The sequence below is a fragment of the Heterodontus francisci genome, unplaced genomic scaffold, assembly GCF_036365525.1.
Source record: "Heterodontus francisci isolate sHetFra1 unplaced genomic scaffold, sHetFra1.hap1 HAP1_SCAFFOLD_91, whole genome shotgun sequence".
Classification (NCBI taxonomy): Eukaryota; Metazoa; Chordata; class Chondrichthyes; order Heterodontiformes; family Heterodontidae; genus Heterodontus; species Heterodontus francisci.
Genome location: NW_027140989.1, coordinates 5,897,534 through 5,919,281, shown reverse-complemented (window position 1 = coordinate 5,919,281; position 21,748 = coordinate 5,897,534). Strand labels below are relative to the sequence as shown.

Below are 21,748 nucleotides of genomic sequence, written 5' to 3'. Positions count from 1 at the left end.
GCACATTGCAACGTCCAAGACTATGTGCTGTGGGACGGCATTAAAGCTTGGGGAAGCCACCAGGGAGTCTCAATGGGGAAAGGCTGCAGTCTGAGGCCCTAGTCGGCCATAGTGCAGTGAGGGGCTGGAACCCGTGTAAAACCCCTCGGGCTGTTTGCACCAGAGAATGTTTGATGTGTAATGTAAATACTGTAAATATAACCTGTGCAGGCAGGGATAGTGAGATACATCATGTACATTATTGAAGGAAACTGATCTGTATTGTACCTTATGTAATATAAAATTTGATCTGCTTTGCAATGTAATTGCACAAATTATATGAATAAATTACATTTTGTGCAAAAGAAAGCAGCTTTCCTGTCAACACGCACCTTGTCTCAGGGCACAACTTTCCTGTGATCTTGTCATACCCAACTTCGCTCTATATCTTCTGACACGCACACTTTACAGTCTGTCATTTCCAAAAACAAGCATTCTAAAATCAAAAGACCTTTTGTTTATTTCTCCTTTCTTTTCATTTCTCCTCTATTCTTCTCAATCACTCCCTTCAACAGTCCTATTCAGATCAAGGTGGAATGTGAATAGTGTCACAACTCACCTGACACTATTATTACCCTACTTTTCTCTTGTCTCATTCAATGGGAAAGTTTTATTCACCAGTTTGTTGCTGTTTTACACTCTTGCCATACCATCTGGTATTGCATCCATCTGAATTCTGTGCTTTCATGGCCTTACAAATTATTTTCCTCTTCTGGATGATTTGTTTGCTTCAGTTCCATTCAACCAGGCTGGACCACAGGGAAGCTTAGAACCTTTGCCTTGGATGGGTCCACGTTGATCCATTACATTCAGAATCACCCCCTTGAAATAACGCCATAGTACAACTACAGTAACCACACAGCATCTGCTTCAAACACTCCTCCACATTTTATCTGTTCTGACTGTGAACACCTCCAGCTCTTTTGTTTAAGTGGAACCCATCAGGTTTGTATAGGCTCCTTCTATTCTGAAAGCTGTAGCACTGGTTCAGGGAATTCAGCCCTGTTTCTCTACTCGAAAGGATCAGCCATGCTTGATCTGCCTCTTATTTTGCTTTTATTGCAACGTTACAAGACCTCCAATCCTCTGGCACCAAACCTGTATCCAGTGAGGGATTGGAAAATGATGGTCAGACCTTCCACTATTTCTTCCCTGGCTTCTTTCAACAGCCTGGGGTACATTTCATCTGGTCCTGATGATTTATCCACATTCAAGGATGCTCATCCCATTAAGACTTCCTCTCTCGTTAAGTTATCACGTCCAATACTTCACACTCCTCCTCCTTAATAACAATATCTGCATCACACTTTCATTCGGGAAAACAGTAAAGTATTCATTAAGGATATATGGCAACAACTTCCACCCCGATACAAAGGTTACATTTTTGATCTTTTATGTGCCCTGCTGTTTGCTTCGTTGCCTCGTCCGCCAATGTTTTGTTGCAACATCTTTGGGTCCATTGTTATTTTGCTTGTCCATGTTCTTTCCTGCTTTCTCTTTGCTCTTCACCGCTGCTCCCAAACGCCTCCAGTGCAGTTAAAAACACAACTTGTCAAAAGTGGCATTCGAACCCACGTCTCCAATGGAGACTGCGACCTGAACGCAGCGCCTTAGACCGCTCGGCCATCCTGACTACCTACAGAACGCTATTAATGCTAAGGAAATTATTCATTCTTTGTGAAAGTATTTGTGAGATTGTGGAAATGTCTGGAAGAGGAAAGACTGGTGGGAAAGCTCGGGCCAAGGCCAAGTCTCACTCCTCCCGGGCAGGACTGCAGATCCCGGTGGGCCGGGTTCACCGGCTCCTGAGAAAGGGTAACTATGCTCAGCGTGTGGGTGCCAGAGCCCCGGTCTATCTGGCTGCTGTGCTCGAGTATCTGACCGCTGAAATCCTCGAGCTGGCCGGGAACGCGGCCCGGGACGACAAGAAGAGCCGCATCTTCCCCAGACACCTGCATCTGGCCGTCCGCAACGACGAGGAGCTCATCAAGCTTCTGGGAGGGGTAACCATCGCTCAGGGCGGGGTGCTGCCTAATATCCATGCCGTGCTGCTGCCCAAGAAAACCAGCGCTCAGAGCTCCCAGAAAAAGTAAAGCGGCCAAAATGTCATCTAATAAACCAAAGACTCTTTTCAGAGCCACCCACAGTCTCTGTGAAGGGCTGGTTACTGTCAGGAGGGAATCAGAGATGGAGTTATTGGAACAGTGGATTGACCTGTTTCACATCTGTCCAGTTGTCTTTTCAGTTCCCTCTCTGGATTTCGCTCTGTTTCTCTGCTCACACATCTCCCCCTCTGGTTAAGTGAAGAAGTGAACTACAGGGTGCCAGAATCAACAATTTAATAAATCCCGCTGCCTTCGATTTGATAAATCCCGAGACCATCCCGGTCCATCAACGGGAACTGCTTCGGAGCTGATGAATTAATTTAATAACGGAAGTGTCCAGGTTAATTCTTTGATTTTTATTTGGACAGTTTGAATTGTGTTTTTTATTTCTCTCCGGTGATCTGAGCACCGCTTCTCAATGAGAATCTGCTCCCGGAACAGAGTAAATGCAGGAAGGAAGAGGCCATTCTCGGGCTGTGTGTTTCTCTCCTAACCTGATCTGTTTGGACCGCACTGTTCCCAGAGCACGGAATCAGTGAGAGTTGTGCACACACAGGAGCTGAGTCCATTGCAGCGCTTTAATATGTGCCTTCCCCCCGGCCCTCCCTATTCTCCGGACACAGAGCTGTCTGTTCCCCCCGGTGGCGGGATAGAGTCGGAGATTCTGTCCCCGCAGTGTCAGGGTCTGCAGCCCCGGGGAACTGGCGGTTTCAGTCAGAGTGACCGAGCTGCCTTACATATCCTGTGTACTGATCTCCAACGGATTCAAATATTAGTGAACTCATTGGGTAATGTTTGTAAATAACCCTCATGTGAACGGACCCGGCTCCATTAATGCCTTCCAAATAAAACTGGGATCCATTTCTTTTCCCCAAATGCCAGCTAACGGATCCCAGGAGCAGGGTTGAGATTGTGCTGAGCAGCAATGAGTCTCCCGTAATGCTGCTTTCTAAATTCCAGATCAGCTCTCAGTCCCACAGGCCTTTCGGGAAAGTGATGTGACAAAACAGAAACCATGTGGCCGCCCCTCCAATCTAATGGGTTTGATGATGAACAGAGATGGCAGCTCTTTCCTTTGCTGATTTGGTGGCTCTGAAAAGAGCCCTTGTTACACTTGTTACTGAAGCTGGGTTTTAGGTGCGTTCCCCGCGGATGCGGCCGGCCAGCTGGATGTCTTTGGCCATGATGGACCGGGATCATTCTGGTGAATCTGCTCATTTTCCGGCAAAAGCATCAGTCGCTGTCTGAACTGTTTGAAGTCAGGAGTGTATTAGCAGCCAGAAAGTGAAGGGCAGGTCATTGCTCCCTGCAGCATTATCCGCCTCTTTCAGGAGAAAAGATCAGAAACCGCTCGTTTCTGTCTGTCTGTGAGAAGCGGTTAGTCGCTAATTTGTTCCTTTTACAGAGAGGAAGCTGATATTTGTCCCGTTTTAAATTGCTGAACCGGACCTTCCTCCCGCCGCTTACAGTTAACAGATTGACAAATGAAAACGATTCCTAAAATCGCGTCAGGATTTTGTGACGGTAAATACAGTAAAACAGAACATAAAATGAGAGATTTTAAAATTGTTGCCTGAAAATTGAAATTTTCCATCACTTCAATTCCTTCCTGCTCTGGAATTGCCGGGCTTTTTCCAATTGGAAAATCTAAGGCAATGAGAACTACTATTTACTTCTATGCAATTCTCCTATTGGTTAATAATTGGATTGAGAAGCGGGTGACCAATAAGAGACAGAGTCAAACTGCGGGGATTCCAGGCCCCCAGTAACTGAGCTGAAACTGTACAGATTGACAAACCCTGGCAGTGGCTTCACACATTGGACACTTCACACTGAGTCATTCAAGGGCTGGTGTGAGAGAAGGATTTCAAGCGACGGACGTCTTCTGCCTGCAGGATTTCCCCAGCAGTGGATACTTCGACGTGACGTTCCGGAACGTGGCGGGATGCATCAAGTTCCTGAAGGCGTTCAAGGAGAAAGGGGATCGGGCGCCACTTTCGATCCTCACAGCGGAGCCGCTCTTCACGCTTCCGTCACAACGGGACCGGGTGGTGACGATTCACCTCTGCAACCCCCATGTTCCGGTGGTGGATGTACTCACCTTTCTCGCCAGGTACGTCGAGGTGGCCGGCAGCAGCACTGATGTCAAGGATCCATTTGGGATTTGGACCAGCAAGCGGCAGGTCAAGGTGACCTTGAAGGTAGATCCCAGTGGAGCCATCATCCACCCTCCCTCCAGCTTCACTATCGGGGGAAGTCGAGGCTTCTTGGTCTACGCTGGGCAGCCCAGAGTTTGCCGCACCTGTGGCAAATCTGGTCACATGGCAGCCAACTGCAGCATGGTTGTTTGCAAGAACTGCAAGGAGGAAGGCCATCAGACCAAGGACTGTAAGCAGACTAAGTGTTGCAACTTGTGCGGTGCGGCAGGCCATCTCTACAAGACCTGCCCCAAACGTTGCCTCAGCTATGCTTAGGCGGCAAGGTCCAAGGAAAGGAGGGGAGAAGGTTCGACGAAGGCGTCCGCTGTTCGAAAGGAGACCAGCAACCTTCTCCGCAGTGAGGAACTTCAACCTGAGAAGGAAGGGGAGGTGGCTGATACCAACGACCCAGCACCTACCCAGCGCCCGGAAACCCCTCCACCACAGACAGATTCAATGGAGGAGGAGGCAGCAGTTGGACAATCAGGTCAGTGCCAAGTGGTCCAGAGGAAAACCACAAAGAAAAAACATCCCAAAGCCACCACCCAAACCAGTGGCAAGAGGAGGCTCTCTTCTGAATCAGACTGCAGCAACTCCTCTTCACTGGACGGGGAAATGATAGAACGACAGCCCCTTCAAAAGAGGTGGCAGAACTCCGAGATGGATGATAAAGCATCCCAGCCCCCGGGCACTGGAAGCTGTGATGGGCCCGGCGTGCCCCAACCCCAATGCCGCACACGTAACGATGTGGCCAACGCATCTCAGCTCCGGGACACCGGGAGCAAAGACACGTCTGGCGCACCTGAGGTCCGGGAGACCGGGAGCTGTGATGTTTTCGAGGAGGAACAGATGGAAGCAGCTGAGGACAACCCAATCCTCTCTGCCTACAAGACCGCCCCCCCCCCGATGTCACCCGAGCGGCACAAACCCTGCATGAAAGATCAGGAGGGGTTTCTGAGCCCAACCAACGTGAAACTGCTTGCGCACACGATGGGTATGCAGGAACATCCCGAAGGGGAAGGAGTGGGACGAGCGAGGACAAATGGTATGGGAAGCAACAACTAATTTTTAGGAAAAAATGGGTGTAAGAATTGCTTCCATTAATGTGTGTAGCATTAAATCTACTACGCGATGTGTTTCAACCTTGGATTACCTTGCCAAGGTCAAAGCTGACCTACTGTTTCTGCAGGAGTGTGGAATACCACACCTCAGCACCTACAGGCAGTGGTCACGATGGTGGTCCCACGGGACATCGATCTGGTCGGGGGGTAATGACTGCCGTTCCTCCGGCCTGGGTATTCTGCTGCGGGGAGGTAACTTCACCATCTCCGAAGTTAAGGAGGTGGTGGGCGACCGCCTCCTCGCAGCAGACGTGATGTACAACAACGCTCCGCTCCGGTTGATCCACGTGTACGCCCCGGTACAACGCAGCGAGCGGCTGACCGTCTTCCAGCAGCTCCCACTGCTGCTGGCGACATCCAGGCCGGTCATCCTAGGCGGTGACTTCAACTGCATCATCGATGCGGCTGGACGATCCGGCAGTGACGAGAGCAAACTGGACGCTACGTCCAGATTCCTAATGGAAACAGTTAAAGATGCCAAACTGCACGACGTCTTCAGCAAACCTGCAGACGGAGAGCAGCGCAGATACACATGGTCAAGATCGGACGAGTATGCCCGTTCCAGGATTGACTTCCTGTTTGTGTCCCGTGCTGTCACGGTCGGATCCACCGACGTCAAGCCGGTGTTCTTCTCCGACCACTGCCTCTTACTGGCCGACTGTCACTTACAGGACGACCAGCGGGTTGGCAGAGGGACGTGGAAGCTCAATGCAACACTGCTGACCCCAGAGAACGTTGAGGAACTCAAAATGGATTACAAAGGTTGGAGGACCGTGAAACCCCTCTTTGAGTCTCCAGTTCACTGGTGGGAAGCGATTAAGGAGAACATCAAGAGGTTCTTCATCCGCAAAGGTGTTCAGAAGGCGAGAGAGAGACAGAGGGAACTGTCCCGACTCCAGAAAATTATGCAAAATCTACTCCTGTTGCAGTCAATGGGGGTCGAGGTCAAGGAGGACCTCCAAGAGGTGAAGAGCCAGCAGGCCTCGCTCTTTGCCAAGGAGGCCTCCAAGATCATCTTCCGGTCCAGAGTCCGCTCCATCGAGCAGGATGAGACGTGCTCGCGTTACTTCTTCCAAAAGGTACACAGAGAGAGCTCTGTTATCAGCAGCCTGAAGGAAGAAGATGGCTCGGTAACGTCTTCGCAGTCCGACATACTAAGGATCAGCAAATCCTTTGATGCTGGGCTGTCTGACGCGAAGCCCACAGACAGCAGAGCCTCCCAGTCCTTCTTGTCATCTATCACAGATGTCTCAGATGACAGCAGGAGGGAGGGACTGGACAAGCCGCTAACTCTGGACGAGCTGACAAAGGCCGTCGCGTCTTTCGAGACGAGTAAAACTTCCAGGAGCGACGGCTTACCGGTCGAGTTGTACTCGGCCCTGTGGGACTGGGTCGGCCAGGACCTGCTGTAAGTATACGAGAGTATGCTCCTGGCTGGCAGCATGTCAGAATCCATGAGAAAAGGCATCATCACCCTCATTTACAAGCAGAAGGGGGAGAGGGCAGAAATCAGAAATTGGCGGCCCATCTCACTGCTTAATGTTGATCACAAGATTCTGTCCAAAGTCATAGCCAGTCGAGTCAAGTCTGCTCTGGAGTTGGTGATTCACCCCGATCAGACCTGTACTGTACCCGGCAGGAAGATCTCTGATAGTCTGGCGCTACTCAGGGATACGATCGCCTACGTACGGGACAGGAGGGTGGACACCTGCCTCATCAGCCTGGACTAGGAGAAGGCTTTTGACAGGATATCGCACACCAACATGATGGACGTGCTTTCCAAAATGGGGTTTGGGGAGGGAATCTGCAATTGGATCCAACTGCTCTACACAAACATCAGTAGCGCAGTCTCAATCAACGGGTGGGAATCTGAAAGTTTCCCGATTAAATCTGGAGTCAGACAGGGCTGTCCTATCTCCCCGGTCTTGTTTGTTTGCTGTATTGAACCCTTTGCTGAGTCTATTCGGAAGGATGCGAGCATAAGTGGGGTGACGATCCCAGGCAGCGGAGGCACTCAGGTCAAAACCTCCCTGTACATGAATGACATCGCCGTCTTCTGCTCGATCCGCTGTCCGTGCGCAGACTGATGAGCATCTGCGACCAGTTCGAACTGGCCTCGGGAGTCAAAGTTAACCACGGCAAGAGCGAGGCCATGTTCTTTGGCAACTGGGCTGACCGATCCTTTGTCCCCTTCACCGTCAGGTCAGATTACCTGAAGGTGCTGGGGATATGGTTCGGAAGGGCCGGGGCGTGCAGCAAAACATGGGAGGAGCGAGTAGCCAAGGTACGACAAATGTTGGGCATGTGGGGGCAGCGATCTCTCTCCATTGTGGGTAAGAACCTGGTCATCAGGTGCGAGGCGCTCTCGTTGTTGCTCTACGTGCCGCAAGTCTGGCCCATACCCCACTCCTGCGCCGTGGCAGTCACCCAAGCCATTTTCCGCTGCGTCTGGGGATCTAAAATGGACCGGGTCCGGAGGGACACGATGTTCAAATCTCTGGACAAGGGCGGGAAAAAAGTACCCAACGTGGCCCTCATCCTGATGACCACCTTCGTGTGCGGCTGCATCAAGCTGTGTGTAGATCCCCAGTACGCAAACTCCAAGTGTCACTACGTGCTGAGGTTCCATCTGTCCCCGGTGTTGCGAAGGATGGGCCTGGTCACATTGCCGCGGAACGATCCATGCAGTTGGGCGGTGCCGTCCCACCGATCCTTCGTGGAGTAGTTTCTGCGGGAAAACACCTTTGGCCACTGGTCCATCAGGCAGTGGTCTGCACGGAATGTCCTCAAGGCCCTACGGGAAAGGAAACGGTGGATCCTGTCAGATGGTTTCCCGAGCAGACCGTCAAAGTCATTTGGCGGAATGCCTCATCAGCAGAACTTTCAAACAAGCACCAAGACGTAGCTCGGCTGGTGGTGAGAAGGGCCCTCCCCGTCAGATCCTTCATGCACACAAGAAGTCTCGCCCCATCCGCCCAGTGCCCCCGCGTTGGCTGTGGTGGGGAAGAGACGGTCGCCCACCTCCTCCTGGAATGTGCCATTGCAAAGCAGGTGTGGAAAGAGATGCAGTGGTTTTTGTCAAGGTTCATCCCAAGCAGCTCTGTAACACAGGAGTCTGTGCTCTGCGGGCTGTTCCCAGGGACGCACACCGAGACAAACATCAACTGCTGCTGGAGGACTATCAATTCAGTGAAAGACGCCCTTTGGTCTGCCCGAAACCTGCTGGTCTTCCAGCGCAAAGAGTTGTCCACCACCGAATGTTGCAGACTGGCACATTCCAAGGTCCAGGACTACGTGCTGAGGGAAGCACTAAAGCTTGAGGCAGCCGCAGCAAAGGCTCAATGGGGAAAGACCACAGTGTAAGGTTCCCCCACCAAGCTGGACTGAGGGGCTGGACCCATGGGAAACTCCTCGAACTGTATCGTTAATATTCTCAGTTGCTGTAAATGTAAAACTGTAATTGACATGACAATTGTGAAACGGAAGGGTTGGGAAGAAACTCATGACAGTATTGAAGGAAACTGATCTCCCTTGCAATGTTTGTCTTTTTTGGTGCTGTTTGGAAACTGTTTGGCAATGTAGTTTTTACAGATTTTTATGAATAAAGTATATTTTGGAAAATAAAAAAAAGAAGTTTCAGATCCTGTCATTGCTCTCTGACTCATTATTCATCTAGAACCAAACAATGAGTAAATGTGAAGCAGTGAAGAGACTTTTCACTCTCACTGCAGAATGTGTCATCTGGGGAAATAAGGAACTATAATATTCTGAGATTCCAGGTACATTTCTCCATGAGCAAATCCATTCCTAACATTCCCAATCACAGCCGATCCCAGCTCCTGTTGTCACCCGACTCCAGCTACATTGGAGAAACTCATGTGTTGGGGTTTGAGTTGTGAGGTGGGTTTTCTCCACCAGTGTTACTGTCTTACAAACTCTCCCCCTGAATTTGTGAACTGAGACTGCACCGAACACATCCCCAGTTAGAGTGAGGGCCGGATATCCCTCTGTTTTATTACAGAGAGTGGGGAAAGGGCTGGGTGTAGGGGATGTCAGCGAGTCACCAGGGATCCTGGATTTACTCCAAATCATTTCCATGTGGAATCTGCAGGCGGTGCCGGGACAGGGATCATTTGATCAGGGGATCAGCTCTTTCCTGAGAAATGTGGGTGTCTCTGAGAAGAGCCTTTGTGTTCAGATGTTTACAAGTTTCCCGCGCTCTTTCACTTCTTTCCAGACCCTGCTTTCTGAGCCTTCGCTGCTTTCGGCTTGACCTTGCTCTTCCATGTCTGCACTTTCTTCAGCGCCTTTCCGCCCGCCGCACTCTTGCCTTTTTTGACCTTCTTCGCAGGAGACTTTTTCTGAAGCGTTGCTTTCTTCACCGCTTTATTTGGCGTTGCCGCCGCCTTGCTGCTCGTTTTCTTGGCTGTGACTTTCTTTGTTGTCACTTTCTTGTCTGCTGGTTTCTTCACTAAAGATTTCTTGTCTGCTGGTTTCTTCACTGAAGATTTCTTGTCTACTGGTTTCTTCACCTTCTTTCCCACTTTTCCCTGGGTTTTCCTTCTTGCTGATTTTGAAGGAGCCGGAGGCTCCCTGTCCCTTGCTTCGCACCAGGGAGCCTTTGCTCACATTCCTCTTGATACTTTGCTTGATCTGGGTCTTGAGCTTCTCCTGAGCGGTGGCAGACCTGCAAAGAATCAACTACCAGCTGGCGTATAAAGCGAGACCAAGGCTCAGGGCATTCAGTTACCTGGAGGGGAGTCGGAGAGGCATCGGATCCTGTGAGGAACCACAATCCAGGAAGGATGAGAAGGTCATTGTCATCTTACAGAGGAGATTAAGTTAAAGATTTACCAGTTTATAAGCAAGCGCAGAGCCAGTGAACGGTGCTGGGGCAGATCAAATCAGAGGAAGCTGTGATCAGTTGGAAGGCAAGAGTGATCAAATGACAGACGAGATGATGGTGCAAGGCAAAAGTAAGGGAAAAATAAGCAACCTTTGGTAAGCACAGATACCAGTAGTTGGGGGCTTGAACCCACGCAGACGCATGTCTATTGGTTCATAAATCCAACACCTTAACCACTCGGCCATCCTGGCACATTGACCCAACACTGAAAATGAAATTTAATGTGATCCGGGTGCCATATGGCCTTTCACAAGAGAAAGTTATGACTCCTCTCCCATGCTAAATTGGACCCTTCATTATTTATGAACCTCAATCGGATCACCCCTCAGTCTAGGTTTCTCTGAGGTGTAGGGTCCCAACTCTTTTAGTTTAACTTGATAACCAAGATGTCTTATACAGGGAATTCGTCGAATGTCTCTCCTCTGTACCCTTTCCAAAGCCTCAATATCACCCATCATGTGAGGAGACCAAGACTGGATGCAATATTCCAAGTGAGTCCTGACCAAGGTTTCATAAAAGGACAAATTCGGTACATCTCAGGTACCGAAGGAGTCCGTGTCCAGAAGCAGCAAGACCTGGACAACATTCAGACTTGGGCTGCAAAGTGGCAAGTAACATTCACACCACATAAGTACCAGGCAATGACCATCTCCAACAAGAGAGAATGTAACCATCTCCCTTTGACGATCAACAGCATTACCATCGCTGAATCCCCCCACCATCAACATCCTGGGGGTTACCATTGACAAAAGCTTAACTGGACCATTCATATACATACTCTGGCGACAAGGGTAAATCAGATAGTGGGACTTCTGTGATGAGTAACTCAGCTCAAGGCACTAGGTCAACTGCTCATTAGGAGAGCTGGAGAAATGGACTGGTCAGGTGGGCAGAAAAGTGGCAAATGGAATTCAACTTGGAGAAGTGTGAGGTGATGCCTTTGGTGAGGTCAAACACAGCAAAGGAATACACAATTAATGGGTGAATGCTGAGAGGTGTAGATGAAGTGAGGGACATTGAAGTGAACGTCCACAGATCCCTGAAAGTAGCAGGACAGGTTGATAAGTTGGATAAGAAGGCTTATGGAATCCTTTTCTTTATTAGCCGATGTATGGAATATAAGAGCAGGGAGGTTATGCTGGAACTGTATAAATCATTAGTTAGGCCACAACTTGAGTTCTGTGTGCAGTTCTGGTCACCTCATTCCAGAAAGGATGTAATTGCACTGGAGAGGTTACAGAGGAGATTTACGAGGATGTTGCCAGGACTGGAAAAATGCAGCTATGAGGAAAGATTGGATAGACTGGGGTTGTTCTCCTTGGAATAGAAGAGGCTGAGGGGAGATTTGATTGAAATGTACAAAATTGTGAGGTTTCTGGTTAGAATGGATGGGAAGAGTCTATTTACCTTAGTAGGGAGGTCAGTGACTAGGCGGCATAGATTTAAAGTGATGTGTTGAACAATTAGAGGGGAGATGAGGAAAGGTTTTTTCACCCAAAGTGCTGTGGGAGTCTGGAACTCACTGCCTGCAAGGGTAGCTGAGGCAGAAACCCTCAACTCATTTAAAAGGAGTCTGGATGTGCACCTCAAGTACCTGAACCTGCAGGGCTACGGTCCAAATGCTGGACAATAAGATTCAGCTGGGTGGCTCGTTTTTTGGCCTGCCTGTGCTGTAAACGTTCTATGTTCTATGATTCTATGCAGACACAATGGACCGAATGGCCTCCTTCTGCACTGTAATAATATTGTGATTTTTGACTCTCCAAAACTTGTCAACCATCTACAAGGCACAAGCCAGGATGGGTGCAGCTCCAACAATACTCTAGAAACTCAACACCATTCAGGACAAAGCAGCCACCTTGATTATCACCCCATTTACCACCTTAAACATTCACTCCCTTCACCACTGATGCACGGTGGCAGTAGTGTGTACCATCTACCAGATGCACTGCTGCAACTCACCAAGGCTCCGCAGACAGCACCTTCCAAACCGAAGACCTCCACCACCTTGAAGGACAAGGGCTGCAGATGCATGGAAACACCACCATGTGCAAGCTCCCCTCCAAGTCACACACCATCTGATCTGCAAATATATCGCTGTTCCTTCACTGATGCTGGGTCAAAATCCTGGATCTCCCTTCCTAACAGCACTGTGGGTGTACCTACACCACATGGAGTGCAGCAATTCAAGAAGGCAGCTCACCGCCACCTTGTCAAGGACAATTAGGGATGGGTAACAAATTCTGGACTTGCCAGTGTCGCTCACATCCCATGAAAGAATATGCCTCATTTTATACTCAATTGTCCTCTGAATGCAGCCCAACCCTCTATTTGCTCCAACTATCACTTCACAGCATTGCTGCTGTACCTTTAGAGATCTGTGCACTGGAACATCCAGATCTCTGCTCAAAATTATTTTCTTTTTTCCACCTACTTTAATGTTTTTCCCTGAAGGGTGTATGAATGTTGAGCATTCGCCCTGTCCACATGAATAACACTGCACTTACCCAAATTAAACATCATTTACCAGTCATGAACCCAATCTCCCAACACATTAAGATCAGCCTGAAACAGTCGAGTATCGTCTACAGTCTGAACACTCGCACAGATCTTCAAATCATCTGTAAATTTACAGATGGTGCCCCCTACACCTACATCCAGATCATTAATAATAATAGTAAAGAGCAACAGTCCCAACACCGATCCCTGCGAGATACCACTGGTAACTGGTCTCCAAACAGATCCAGATCCATCTGGAACTACTTTCTGCCTACGTCCTGCCAGTCAGTTCCCAATCCAGATCAATATATTACCACTGATACCAGGGACTTTAATCCGATAGAGAAGCCTCTTGTGTGGAACCTTATCAAAATCTTTTGGCTGAGATCTGCTAATTGAACACAGGCCGGGGATGAGGCCTAGGCCCGTCCTGCTTTGTGAGTGGGTCTCAGGACCACATAAGGTGAGATCAGCTCACTGAGCACAGGCCCTTCCTGCTCTATACGGTGCTCAGTACCTCACCAAATGAGAATAACTAATACACCACAGGCCATGGAGCCTCGGCCCATCCTTCCCTGATTGCGGTTCAGTGCCAACCAGGTCAGATCAGCTAATTCAGCACAGGCCGGAGATGGAAGCTGGATCTTTCCTGCTCTGGGGACTCCATACCATACCAGGTGCGATGAAGTAAAATACCACAGGCCGGGGATGGAGCCTGAGATTTCCCTGTTCTGTGTGGGGCTCTGTACAACAACGTGTGAGAAGAACTATCATTCCTCAGGCTGAGGAAGGAGCCTGGGCCCATTCTGTTCTGTGTGGCTCCGACCACACTGAGTGGGATCAGTTAACTCAACACAGGCCATGAATACAACCAGGCACTTTCCTGCTCCATGTGACTCAGTATCACACCAGGTGGCATCAGCTAACACAGCACAGGCTGGGGCTGGGGCTGGAGCCTGGGCCCGTCCTGCTCTGTGGGCTCAGTAACAACCCGTAAGATGAACTTTTTTCAAAAGACTTCAGTGTATTTAACTCTGTCCAACACTCTGAGGCAGCTTTCTGTGTTTCTAAAGAGTGTAAATTATTGACTGGTCTCTTGGATCAAACAGGGTAACAGACAGAGGTCTGTGTGCAGAGGGTTTGGGAGTGAGCTCTGATTCCTAACTCTTTCTGGACTGTGAGGAATAAAGAATGAATGAATGAGAGAGAGAATGTGGGAGAAGGGATGATGGAAGAATTTGTCCGTGAACCTGATTAAAAGTGGCTCAAACGCAAGATAATATTAAGATATCAAGAGCAGAACATTAACATAATCTGAGTTCCGCGATCTGGTCGGGTCCCATTCCCCTGAAGTGAGGAATGAACGGGTGGGAAAATTCCGCCTGGAGTTATATTTGTCTCCAATGAAGATGAGTTCACAGTGAGGATGGAATAGCTCAGTTGGGAGAACACTAGATTGAAGAACCAGGATACAATCCCTGGTTTCATCAGTTCTAATTTGGTGTCTACATCAGTTTAAGTAGAGAGAATCAGAGGGGAGATTTTCCACTCTTGACCCCATGGGCTGAACTTTAAACTAACGCTGCGGCTCTGGGCAAAGACACCGGAAGCGGGTGTCATCACCACACGAGTGAAATGTGGCCGACCGACCCCGATCAAGGAGCGGCCGACCAATTAATGAAGGGGAGGCGTGGGGCCCATGAAAACAAGGACCAGAGGCAGGGAACGAGGCACCGATGGCACCGGCATCTGACACAACGGCAGGTGCTGGCACCATATTAAAAGGGCTGCCAGGCCTGCATTCACTGCTGCCTGGTTTAAAGGAGTGTCTTCCTGAGAGCCCTCTGCTGTCCCAGGACCCGTTCTGCTGCCTCTGCTGTCCCAGGACCCGTTCTGCTGCCTCTGCTGCCCCAGGACCCGTTCTGCTGCCCCAGGACCCGTTCTGCTGCCTCTCCTGCCCCAGGACCCGTTCTGCTGTCCCAGGACACATTCTACTGCCCCAGGATCCGTTCTGCTGCCTCTGCTGCCCCAGGATCCGTTCTGCTGTCCCAGGACCCATTCTGCTGCCCCAGGACCCATTCTGCTGCCCCAGGATCCGTTCTGCTGCCTCTGATGCCCCAGGATCTGTTCTGCTGTATCTGCCGCCTGATAGGTAAGGAGCTGAATTCGAGCCTGCAGTGACCATGGTCCCACAGTTTAGCGATGCCTTCCTGCAGGTTCGCCTCCAGGTGGCAAGAGAAAGGTGGAAGATCCTCTTTCCCAGGGATGTGAGGTGAAGACCTGCCCACCTGACCAAGTAAAGATGGCTGGAGATAGTAGGTGAAGTCAGCAGCTGTGGGTTCACCCGCAGGACATGGATCCAGTGCAGGAAGCGGGTCAATGACCTGATCCAGGCTGCTCAGGTGAGAACTCCAAACACTTTGGACCCTTTGGACATTGCGTGTGGCAGAGTGAGAGGGAGTGTTTGGTGGAAAGGGAGTGACCACCCAGTCATGTGTATTGGGGAAGGGCAGCAGGACATGCCGCCTGAGGCTTGGCTGCATCTCGGTGGGGGTTGCACGTCAGTCATTGTATAAACTCACACAGTCCCTCGAGAGGGGGCCACATGCAGGAGGAATACGTGTGTCCCCATCATGGACTGCTGGACTATCACCATCAGAGATGTTGGGCTTGTCCCCGCTGGGAGACTAACTTTGTTCATCATAGTGGCTGCAGGAGAAGAGAGCCCACAATCGGAAAGAGCGTGTCAAGACTGGCGGTGGAGTGCCTTATCTCCGCGTCCTCATCCCGATGGAGGAGGAGGCCATGGAACAGGCCGGGCAGCAAGGCAGCTGCTCCATAGCTGATGGAGAGACAGGGACACCTACCCAAGAGAGTGACTGAACATCTCCTGGGGCACAAGGGAGCATCCGCTGCAAAGGAACCACACTGCACATCTGTTCACCACTGCATCAATGGAGCTGCACAGTAGAGGTGGTTGGAATGTCATGATGGGCAGACCCTAACCCTTCAATGTCACTGTTTGCTCATACAGGCTGGGATGAACGACAAGCGTGAACAGCTGGAGAGACTGGGGGACAGCCGGACACCTCTGAGGAGGAGGTGGGAGCCTCAGAGGGTGCACCGTCACATCATTCCCCTGCACCCTCCACCAGCACAGAAACCCTCACTCGGTGGGTATCCACTCGCTGTTAGATTTGGGCACACAAGCTGGTGAGCACGTCACAGACAGGCCCGGGCAGCTGACGGAGGCTGTGACAGCCGAGGCCACTTGCAGTTGGGAGTCTGTGGGAAGCCAGGCCCATGCTGAGTCCCAGGCTGATGACGTGCCTCTGGTGTCACCAGCAACACGGGAAATGCTGCAGCTGTAGCAAGAGGTCAGGCAACATCTGGCAGAGTTGCCGGAGGTTATGTGTAACCAAGCTCGGATGATGGAGGAGTCCATCCAGGCCTTGCATGCTGTACTGTCTCCTATGGGGGTGTGTCTGGCTTCCTTCCTTGAAAGATTGGTGACTCTGATGGAGAGCCAGATCCAGCCGACCAATCAGTGGCTGCCGGAGATGTGCGCAGACTTGCACTCCATCACTTTGTCCATGAGCTCCTTCCAGTGGTGACAAGGCGAGAGGGGGGACGAGGCACCTGAACTCTCCACCAGGTCCACGTCCCTCTCAGGTCAGCAGGGAGGTACAAGTGTGTCTTACAACTGGGGAGGAGCAGCTGGCTGCTACATCTGGGGTCTCCTCTCTGGGTGCTCCTGGTGTGGACAGTAGCTCTAAAGCCCCTCTGCCAGTCACACCAGTGATGCCAGTGCCTGCCTCCATCACCCTCGATGACAGAGTGGGGTCCCTGTACCTGTGCAGGAGGCCCTCAGTGTGCCGGGTCCCTCCAGGCCTCAGGCAGCAAGAGGACCACCACCAATGTCATCCCAAGCCATGGGGCAGCAAGGTCAGCAGCCTGTCTCCATCTCAGCTGCCAGAGCAGGGGGAGCACCACGTCGGAGCACCCGGAAAAGATTTAAGAAGAGCACCTAGATTCACTTGGGTTCACGGGTGAATGTACATTCCAGATGAATAGGGTTGTGTTTGCTGTCACACGGAAGAAAGAAATGATGTCCTCTCACTATGTCTCCTTCCTATTGTTGATGCCTTTTGGGACTTCATTTAAACCCTTCCTCCCAAGGGGCTGGAAGTGAGTGACCAAGCCCTGAGTTCACAAAGCTTCGGCCTTGTCACTGTGCGATGTGTACCTGGACGCTGCAGTGCAGAAGGAAGGAGGCGACAACAGGGCTGCTTCAAGCTAAGACTTTATTGCTGTGGTTCCAGAAGGTGGTAAGGCTCAAAGGAAACTTGAATGTATAAGGGTGTCTCATGTCTCCCTTGTGTGTATCACATGGCCCTTTTCCTGCTGTGCCTGAGGTTCTTCATCTGGCACTGCTTGGGCAGCATCCTCCTCTACATCCTCATCATCAGAGGAGACATCACACTCCACAATATCCTCACCAGTCAACACCTCACCCCTCTGTAATGCCAGATTGTGCTGTGCACAGCAAACCACCACGATATGCGAGCCCCTCGCCGGGACATACTGAAGGGCTCCACTGGATCGATCTAGGCACCTGAATCTCATCTTCAGGAGACCAACGGCCTCCTTGATGGTCGCTCGGGTTGACCCGCAGCAGGTGTTGTACCTCTCCTCTGCATCCGTGCGTGGGTTCCTCACAGACGTCAGTAGTCATGTCCTCAGTGGGTAGCCCTTGTCTCCAAGGATCCATCTCTGAAAGCGGATGGGGCCGCGGAAAGGTTCTGGCACCTGGGAGTGCCTTGGCATTCAGGCGTTGTGGCTGCTTCCCAGGATTTGGGCACACACCTATGGGATCCATTTGCAGTGGTCGCAGACCAATTGCACACTAAGCAAGTGGAAGCCCTTCCTGTTGTAGGCTGCTGGCTGGTCTGCAGGAGCCTTGATGGTCACATGGCTGCAGTCAATGACACCCTCCACCTGGTGGAATCCAGCGATGGCCCCGAATCCGATAGCTCTCTCAGCTTGACTGTTTGGATTAATGTGCACATAATCACCGGCCCTCCTGAATAGGACATTGGTGACCTCCTTGATGCACTGATTCACTACAGACAATGAGATTCCACACATATCTCCAGTTGTTCCCCGCAATGATCTGGTGGTGAAGAAGTTCAGTGGCACGGTGACCTTCAGTGACACTGGCATCAGGTGCCCACCAAGTCGCATGGGGCACAGCTGCATCATGGCAGAGAGATCAGTGACGACCTCCGTGGAGAGGCGCAGTCTGCGGAGACACTGTCACTCGGACATCTGCAGGTAGTTGAAACTCGGCTGACGTGTTCCTCTGCCTCCTTCTCCAGCCTCCTCTTCGAGGCTGGCCTTCCTGTGGGCCCCCAAGCTGCTGTGGTGCCCCTGCTGGTGCCTGCGCCTCCGTCCATTCCTCTCTACTCCTCCGCCTCCTCCTCAATGGGAGCCTCGAATCCAATGAGAGCCTCGAATGAGTCCCATGACAGGTTGCCCTTCCCTGAGTGCAAGGCCTTCACAGTAAACAACACCCAGCCACATTTACCTCACTTGTCACCCTCAATGAAGTGGCACTGCCACAATGACACCCTGGTGTGGCTCACCCTGCACAGCTGGCACGTTGGCCCCCACTCCTGACAGTGTTTCCCGATGCCCTTTCCCCCTCTACCCTTGCTGCCAAGTTTTGCTGCCTCACCCGATAGCTTCCCAGTGAAGCCAACACTCAGCTCCCACCTCCCAGTCACCTCCTTTAACCAGGCGAGGCTCTGAAGCCCCGTGGTTCCCGTGTGCTATTAGTTCAATTGGATCCAGTGAATAAAATTGCTGACAATTGGACTCATACATACGTTAAATGCCTTCTTGCGGTGTGGATGTGCGAATTCTGCCCTCCACGTCAGCCGCCGACAGAAAAATCCGGTCCAACGTCTTCCATCCCTATTTTATACACCCCCCCCTCCCCCTCCCCGGCCTCCATTCCCGTCTCCAACGGTCCCTTAAAATTCTGGCCCATGTCTCTAAGACTAATGGGAGAGAAACTACATCTGCTCCTTCGACTGAACAGGGAGAGCTGCTCTCTCTGTGTTTAAAGTGAATAAATCTGATCTTTACCTTGTCTTACTGGCACGTTCACTGTCTGGAAATGTCTGTTTGAAAATGTTTTCCTGTTATATTAATGGAGCAGAGGAGCAGGTGTGAGGTACTGTTGAACAGAGAGGTTTGGAAGTGGGTGAAGGGGTGGAGTGACGGTGTGAGTGAGAGGCGCAGTGAGTTGGCCATTCTCAATAGAGTGTCAGGAATGAAGGTCAGAGGAACAGACCAGGCAGGAAACACAGAAAGAGCGAGGAGAAGCTGGTGTGAAAAACAGAGATTAAACAACGGGCTTGTTCATTTGGTTTGGGTCTGGTGTTTAGAATACCCGGAATCTGGGTTCACTTCCCTTCCAACTCAGCGAATTGTATCAACATTATGTTCATAAAACCAAAGAATGATACCCAAAGAAGGAGACCATTTGGTCCATTGTGTCAGTGCTGTCTCCTGTAATCTGTACATTTTTCCTTCCACTATTTATCCCAATTGCTTTTCAAAGTTGCTACTGAATCTGCTTTCAAGTCCTGATCAGACAGTGCATTCCAGATCACAACACATCACTGTATAAAAAATGATTCCTCATTTCGCCTCTGGTTCTTTTCTCAATCACCTGATAAATACATCCTCTGGTTACTGACCCTTTTGCCACTGGAAACAATTTCTCCTTATTTAACTTATTGAAAACCTTCTTGATGATGTCACATACTAGACTGCCAGTAAAACTGAAGCCCATGGAATAAAAGGGACAATGACAGCATGCATATGAAGTTTGCAGACTGATAGGAACATAGGAGCAGGAGTAGGCCATTCAGCCCGTCGAGCCCACCCTGCCATTCAATATGATGATGACTGATAATCCACTTCAATGTCTTTTTCCCACACTATCTCCATATGCCCTATGTCATTTGTATTTAGAAATCTGTCAATCTCTGCTTTAAACATACTCAATGACTGAGCTTCCACAGCTCTCTGGGGTAGAGAATTCCGAAGATTCACAACCCTCTGAGTAAAGAAATTTCTCCTCATCGCTGTCCAAAGTGGTTTTCCCCTGACGTTGAAATTGTGTCCCCTCTTTCTAGACTCCTCAACCGGGGGAAACATCTGAGCTTCATCTACCTGTCTAACCCTTTCAATATTTTGTAAGTTTCAATGAGATCACCTCTCATTCTTCAAAACTTGAGAGAATACAGGCCCAGTTTCCCCAATCTCTCTTTATTTGACAGTCCCGCCATCCCGGGAACAAGTCTGGTGAACCTTCGTTGCATTCCCTCGATGGCAATGATATCCTTCCTAAGGTAAGGGGAACAAAACTTCACACAGTATTCCAAACTGCAGACCAACCAAGGTTATATACAATTGAAGCAAGACTTCACTACTCCTGTACTCAAATCCTCTTGTGATGGAGGCTAACATATCATTAGCCTTCCTAATTGCTTGCTGCACCTGCATGTTAGCTTTCAGTCACTTATTGACAAGGACACCCAGGCCCCTTTGTACATTCACACTCTTACCATTTAACAAATAATCTGCACATCTGTTTCTCCTACCAAAGTGGATAACCTCACATTTTTACACATTATATTTCATGTGCCACTTTCTTGTCCACTCACTAAGTCTGTCCAAATTCCCCTGAAGCCGCTTTACATCTTCCTCACAACACACATTCCCACCTAGTTTTGTGTCATCTGCAAACTTGGAAATACTACATTTGGTCCCCACATCCAAATCATGTGAACAGCTGGGTCACAGTGTGGTGGTGAACAGTTGTATTTCTGTCTGGAGGAAGGTTTACAGTGGGTTCCCCATGGTTCCTCATAACTTCAATTATGTGCAGACACTGGAAAAGCTGGGGTTGTGCTCCTTGGAGCAGTGCAAGTTCAGAACAACTTTGACAGAGTTAGAATCAAGGAATCAAATGGTTACAGTACAGAAGGAGACCATTCAGTCCATCATGTCCATGACAGCTCTTTGCAAGAGCAGATCAGCTAATTCCACTCCTCTGCCCTTTCATTGCAACCCTGCAAATTGTCTCTATTCAGGTGTTTATCCAGTTCCCTTTTGAAAGCCACGATTGAATCTGCCTCCAGCACACTCTCAGGCAGTGTATTCCAGATCCGAACCACTCGCTCTGTCCCACACTCCGGTACCATTGCAGAAAATCTCTTCTGTTCATTTCATCCCTCATATATAATTGAAATGAAATGTTTATTAGGAAATGCACAACATAAAAAGGAGAGAGAAATAAATGCTGAGTAAAATAGAAGTCAATGTTTGGAAGGTAAAAAGAGCAAAAGATGTAGCTTTTATTCTGGATGAGTAAGAGGAATATATCACACTTTGGGGCTTTTGTAAGAGGATTTATTGATGAACCTGGGATTTGAGAGGAAGCTGGTTCATGGTTTACAGAACAAATTTAGCCCCTGGGGTGGAGCCAACAGCTGCACCGTCCAATAACAGACTGGACGGGGACACTGTCTCAGGCCTGGTGAGCTCAGTCGATGAAAGCATGAAACTCTGAATCTCAAGTTTTTGAGTTTGAGCCCACGGTGGGTGTTTTCTATTTCCTTTTTAGGCTGATTTTACAGGCGTTATCCAGCTCTGAATTCCTCGGCAGAGTGTTCAAGGAGTGTTTGAAATGAGATTCAACAGCAGTATGAGAAAGTCCCTCCTTGATTCAAGGACTCTTACCTCTCTGCAGCATCTCACTACTGAAGATTGAACTTTTTCTCATTTCATTCTCGGCTCAGGGTC

At 49.9% G+C, this 21,748-nt stretch overlaps 1 non-coding gene across 1 annotated transcript; it reads right to left on the bottom strand.

The window, feature by feature from the left end:
* Positions 1-1,589: 1,589 nt before the first annotated feature.
* Positions 1,590-1,672, bottom strand: trnal-cag (transfer RNA leucine (anticodon CAG)). The gene has a single exon. It is a non-coding gene; the product is annotated as a tRNA-Leu (tRNA).
* Between the last annotated feature and the right edge of the window lie 20,076 nt (positions 1,673-21,748).